This window comes from Haematobia irritans, chromosome 4 (assembly GCF_050003625.1).
Source record: "Haematobia irritans isolate KBUSLIRL chromosome 4, ASM5000362v1, whole genome shotgun sequence".
Classification (NCBI taxonomy): Eukaryota; Metazoa; Arthropoda; class Insecta; order Diptera; family Muscidae; genus Haematobia; species Haematobia irritans.
Genome location: NC_134400.1, coordinates 36,633,027 through 36,639,730, shown reverse-complemented (window position 1 = coordinate 36,639,730; position 6,704 = coordinate 36,633,027).

The window sequence follows — 6,704 nt, the reverse complement described above, 5'->3', positions numbered from 1 at the left end:
AATTTAAATCGGATAATGCCCTGGGATGAAACACAATGTTAGTAAAAAACAAGTAAGGAAAGTCTAAAGTCGGGCGGGGCCGACTATATCACATCCGTCAAATGTGTTGGGGGCTATATATAAAGGTTTGTCCCAAATACATACATTTAAATATCACTCGATCTGGACAGAATTTGATAGACTTCTACAAATCTATAGACTCAAAATTTAAGTCGGCTAATGCACTAGGGTGGAACACAATATTAGTAAAAAATATGTGAAACATTTAAATCTGAAGCAATTTTAAGGAAACTTCGCAAAAGTTTATTTATGATTTATCGCTCGATATGTATGTATTAGAAGTTTAGGAAAATTAGAGTCAGTTTTACAACTTTTCGTTGGCATTTTGACCATTTTTGTCGAAATCAGAAAAACATATATATGGGAGCTATATCTAAATCTGAACCGATTTCAACCAAATTTGGCACGCATAGCAACAATGCCAATTCTACTCCCTGTGCAAAATTTCAACTAAATCGGAGTTAAAAATTGGCCTCTGTGGTCATATGAGTGTAAATCGGGCGAAAGCTATATATGGGAGATATATCCAAATCTGAACCGATTTCAACCAAATTTGGCACGCATAGCAACATTGCTAATTCTACTCCCTGTGCAAAATTTCAACTAAATCGGAGCAAAAAATTGGCCTCTGTGGTCATATGAGTGTAAATCGGGCGAAAGCTATATATGGGAGATATATCCAAAGCTGAACCGATTTCAACCAAATTTGGCACGCGAAGTTATAATGCTAATTCTACTCCCTGTGCAAAATTTCAACTAAATCGGAGTTAAAAATTTGCCTCTGTGGTCATATGAGTGTAAATCGGGCGAAAGCTATATATGGGAGATATATCCAAATCTGAACCGATTTCAACCAAATTTGGCACGCATAGTTACAATGCTAATTTTACTCCCTGTACAAAATTTCAACTAAATATATGGCAGCTATATCTAAATCTGAACTGATTTTTTCCAAAATCAATAGGGATCGTCTTTGAGCCGAAACAGGACCCTATACCAAATTTTAGGACAATCGGACTAAAACTGCGAGCTGTACTTTGCACACAAAAATACATCAACAGACAGACGGACAGACAGACAGACGGACATCGCTAAATCGACTCAGAATTTAATTCTAAGCCGATCCGTATACTAAAAGGTTGGTCTATCATTACTCCTTCTTGGCGTTACATACAAATGCACAAACTTATTATACCCTGTACCACAGTAGTGGTGAATGTTATAATAATAAATATGGGACATATGAAGTGCGAGAAATTTTAATGCAATTGTGCAAAAGAGTATTTATGATTTATCAGGCGATACATATGTTTTCGAATATAGGACAATTTTAGCAATATTTACAATTTTTGCAACTCATCAGTGGCGATTTTACAAGGATATTGGTTAGATCTCGCCTAGATATGTGGTCAAGTGTGGGTTGCGATATATTATTTGGTCAAGTCGGGTGACTTGGAGCCTTATTTAAAACTCAACCGTTCTGTGGAAATTCTGGCATTACAGTGTATAGGATATGACTAAGATATGGGGAAATCATCACAGAATTTTGTATAAAGTCAGAGAATTTTGGCCATATTTGTATAAACGGGAAAAACGAATATATGTAGGCTTTATCTAAATCTGAACCAAATTAGATCAAACTTGGCACCCTTAAATATCATATTAAATATATTCTCTGTGGAAACTATCCAGTCAATTGGAGGAAAATCCCATTGAAAATGGGTCTAAAATATGAAAAAATCTACCATATTTCCCCAACTCTGGTGTACGTATATATGGGAGCTATATATAATCTGAACCGATTTTGACTAAATTTGACATGCATAGTTAGAATAATAATTCTGCATTCTCTGCAAAATTTCACGTAAATAGGTGTATAACTTTGGCCCCCGTGGTCATATGAGTGTAAATCGGGCGAAAGATATATATGGGAGCTATATCTAAATCTGAACCGATTTCAACCAAATTTTGCACACTTACCGATACTATTAAACGTACTCCTTGTGCAAAATTTGAAGCAAGTCAGGACAAAACTCTGGCTTTTGAGACCATATAAGTCCAAATCGGACGAAAGATATATACGGGAGCTATATCTAAATCTGAACCGATTTTAACCAAATTTGGCACACATAACGACACCGTTAAACCTACCTCTCGTGTAAAATTTGAAGCAAGTCAGGGCAAAACTCTGGCTTTTGAGGTCGTGCAAATCGGACGAAAGATATATATGGGAGCTATATCTAAATATGAAAAGATTTCAATCAAATTTACCAAGCATTGGTAGAATGCCAACTGAGCAAAATTTCAGGAAAACTTTGGCCCCTGTTGCTATATGAGTCGAAATCGGACGAAAGATATATATGGGAGCTATATCTAAATCTGAACCGATTTGGATAGTATTTTGCGATTTTTTCGAGACTCATGAAATATTCGGATGTACGGAATTTGAAGAACTTCGGCTCATAAACACGTCAATTATAACCAGATCGGGGATAAATATATATGACAGCTATATCTAAATCTGAACCGATTTTTTCCAAAATCAATAGCGATCGTCTTTGTTCCCCAAAACGACCCTGTACCAAATTTGAGGACGATCGGACTTAAATTGCGAGCTGTACTTTGCGCACAAAATACATGAACAGACAGACGGACAGACAGACGGACAGACAGACAGACAGACAGACAGACGGACATCGCTATATCGACTGAGAATTTAATTCTAAGACGATCGGTATACTAAACGATGGGTCTCAGAATTTTCCTTCTTGGCGTTACATACAAATGCACAAACTTATTATACCCTGTAACAGTAGTGGTGAAGGGTATAAATATGGGAAACATTTAAATCTGAAGCAATTTTATGGAAACTTCGCAAAAGTTTATTTATGATTTATCGCGCGATATATATGTATTAGAAGTTTATGAATATTAGAGTCATTTTTACAACTTTTCGACTAAGCAGGGGCGATTTAACAAGGAAAATGTTGGCATTTTGACCAGAAAAACATATATATGGGAGCTATATCTAAATCTGAACCGATTTCAATCAAATTTGGCACACATGACTATACTACCTATTGTACTCCTTGCGCAAAATTTCAAGCTAATCGGGATAAAACTTTGGCTTCTGGGTCCATATAAACGCATATCGGGCGAAAGATATATATGGGAGCAATATCTAAATCTGAATCGATTTCAACCAAATTTGGCGCGCACAGCTACAATGCTAAATCTACTCCCTGTGCAAATTTTCAACCACATTGGGCCAAAACTCTGGCTTTTAGGACCATAATAGTCCATATCGGGCGAAAGATATATTTGGGAGCTATATCTATATCTGAAACGATTTCAATCAAATTTTGCACACTTGACTATACTACTAATTGTACTCCTAGTGCAAAATTTCAACCAAATTCCGCCAAAAATCTGGCTTCTGGGGCCATATAAGTCCATATCGGGCGAAAGATATATATGGGAGCTATATCTAAATCTGAACCGATTTCAATCAAGTTTTGCGCACTTGACTATACGACTAAGTGTTATGTTTGTAAAAAATTTCAAGCAAATCGATATAAAACTCTGGCTGCTGGGTCCATATTAGTCCATATCGGGCGAAAAATATATATGGGAGCTATATCTAAATCTGAACCGATTTCTTCGAAAATCAATAGGGTTCTATTCTGACCCAAATTAGGAACATGTGCCAAATTTGAAGGCGATTGGACTTAAATTGCGACCTAGACTTTGATCACAAAAATGTGTTCACAGACAGACGGACGGACGGACGGACAGACGGACATGGTTATGTCGACTCAGGGACCCACCCTGAGCATTATTGCCAAAGACACCATGTGTCTATCTCGTCTCCTTCTGGGTGTTGCAAACACATGCACTAACTTATAATACCCTGTTCCACAGTGTGGCGCAGGGTATAAATATGGGAAACATTTAACCCTTTCACTACCGATGTCCACTTAGAAGGACATTCGAAAAAGACACCAAAATCTATTTTCCCACTTAGTTTCGATTTATTTCTCGATGTTATTTTAAAGTAGAGGCTTCAATCTAAGTAAGCTATAAATATTTTCCATATTGGTGAGCACTAAAATACATTTTTATAAACTTCTTTAACAATAAACGAAAAATATGAAAATTTGAGACAATTCTTCTACTGTATTCCTCTAGTAAATTTATATTTATAAACTAAACTAGAGCTGATACTTTTTCGGGTTCTTTTTTGTATTTTTTCTCACACTTTGAAATATATTATAGACCAAATAGCGTTTCTTTTCGTAAGGCCATTTGGTCACAATTAAAGAATTAAATTTTCAGAACAAGCTCATATAGCTCTTGAAGTAATTGAGGTAGGATCTCAAAATGACAATTTTTGTTTTACATGCTGTTAGTACTAGTAAAAACAGAAGAAAAATTAAAGTTTTTAACATTAGGTTTATTTCGGTAGTGAAGGGGTTAAATCTGAAGTAATTTTAAGGAAACTTCGCAAAAGTTTATTTACGATTTATCGCTCGATGTATATGTATTAGAAGTTTAGGAAAATTAGAGTAATTTTTACAACTTTTCGACTAAGCAGTGGCTATTTTACAAGGAAAATTTTGGTATTTTGACCCTTTTTGTCGAAATCAGAAAAACATATATATGGGAGCTATATCTAAATCTGAACCGATTTCAACCAAATTTGGCATGCACAGCTACAATGCTAATTCTACTCCCTGTGCAAAACTTCAACTATATCGGAGCAACAAATTGGCCTCTGTGGTCTTATGAGTGTAAATCGGGCGAAAGCTATATATGGGAGCTATATCTAAATCTGTACCGATTTCAACCAAATTTTGCATGCATAGCTACAATGCTAATTCTACTCCCTGTGCAAAATTTCAATTAAATCGGAGTAAAAGATTGGCCACTGTAGTCATATGAGTGTAAATCGGGCGAACGATATATATGGGAGCTATATCTAAATCTGAAACGATTTCAATCAAATTTTGCACACTTGACTATACTACTAATTGTACTCCTAGTGCAATATTTCAAACAAATTCTGCCAAAAATCTGGCTTCTGGGGCCATATAAGTCCATATCGGGCGAAAGATATATATGGGAGCTATATCTAAATCTGAACCGATTTCAATAAAATTTGGCACACTTGACTATAGTACTAATTGTTCTTCTTGTGCAAAATTTAAAGCAAATTAGGGTAAAACTCTGCCTTCTGAGGCCATATAAGTGCATATCGGGCGAAAGATATATATGGGAGCTATATCTAAATCTGAACCGATTTCTTCCAAACTCAATAGGGTTCTATTCTCAGCCAAAACACATACTTGTGTCAAATTTGAAGTCGATTGGACTAAAACTGCGACCTAGACTTTGATTACAAAAATGTGTTCACGAACAGACGGACAGACGGACATGGCTATATTGACTCAGGAGCCCACCCTGAGCATTTTTGCCAATGACACCATGTGTCTATCTCTTCTCCTTCTGGGTGTTGCAAACATATGCACTAACTTATAATACCCTGTTCCAGAGTGTGGCGCACGGTATAAATATTTGAGACATTGTCGTAAATTGGGGTTTAGTTGCTCTTAAAAAACTTGTTTATCTAAATGATCTTTGGCTGGGTTTACAGGCCACATCATTTTATGAAAATCCCTTGATAATGAGATCACCCAAAAAATTTAAGGTTTTAAGAAATTAATTTACAATATTTTTGTGATCAAATAAGGCCTTGTTGGGACATTGTAAGGTCTGTGTAAACCTATGAAAATAAAGAACTTTATGACCTAAATACACAAAAATTTCGTTATACCAAATCCCGTACCCCATCAATTACTATTTTCTCAAATTTTAAAATGATATTAATGCCTAAAAATTCACAATGGGATTGCCGTTAATAATGCCCAGTTTAAGTGATCTTCCCACATTCCCAATATGCATTATCTAGTTGTCCGATTTTATCCCTAATTAAGAATTGTCACCAAATGGCACATAAAAATTAAATGTTAAACGCTTTGCATAGTTACCATAATACCAATTCACCATTTATTTTCATTTGGCATATTGACTTTTTAACCCTTTCCATGCCAATACTCATCAAATGATGATTGTTTTAATGCCTAGAAAGTTTCCATCTATGGTACAACAATGTAATCAAGCATAGGCGTCGATAAAGGAAGGATCTAATACCATATAGATAACAAATCAATTGAGAGGTCTTCGTGAAAAGTTCATATATGCTATCTATGGCAAACCTAAAGTACGGTCTATGATTTGGTCGTAAGTTCATATCCCTAAGATATCCTAGCTAATAATCTACGTCACTGCTCTAAGGCTCTATTACCGAGTACAAAGACATGCTATCATTTTGGAAAAAGAAGAAAAGAAAAATAGCAATCAAAAACTAATATTAAAAGGTGGTTTCACTTAAGCATTTGCCTCATTTGACGAAAAATAACAACTGCCTATGATCATAACCGAGGCAATGGCCATTCGGAAATAAGACGCGCTGCCAAAAACGTATGATCATCAAACCATAAAGATTTAAATGCCTACTACGATTCAAATTCGATGGCCAAGTTGCATAGTCTTCTTCAAAAATCTACAGCTACAGCTTGACACAC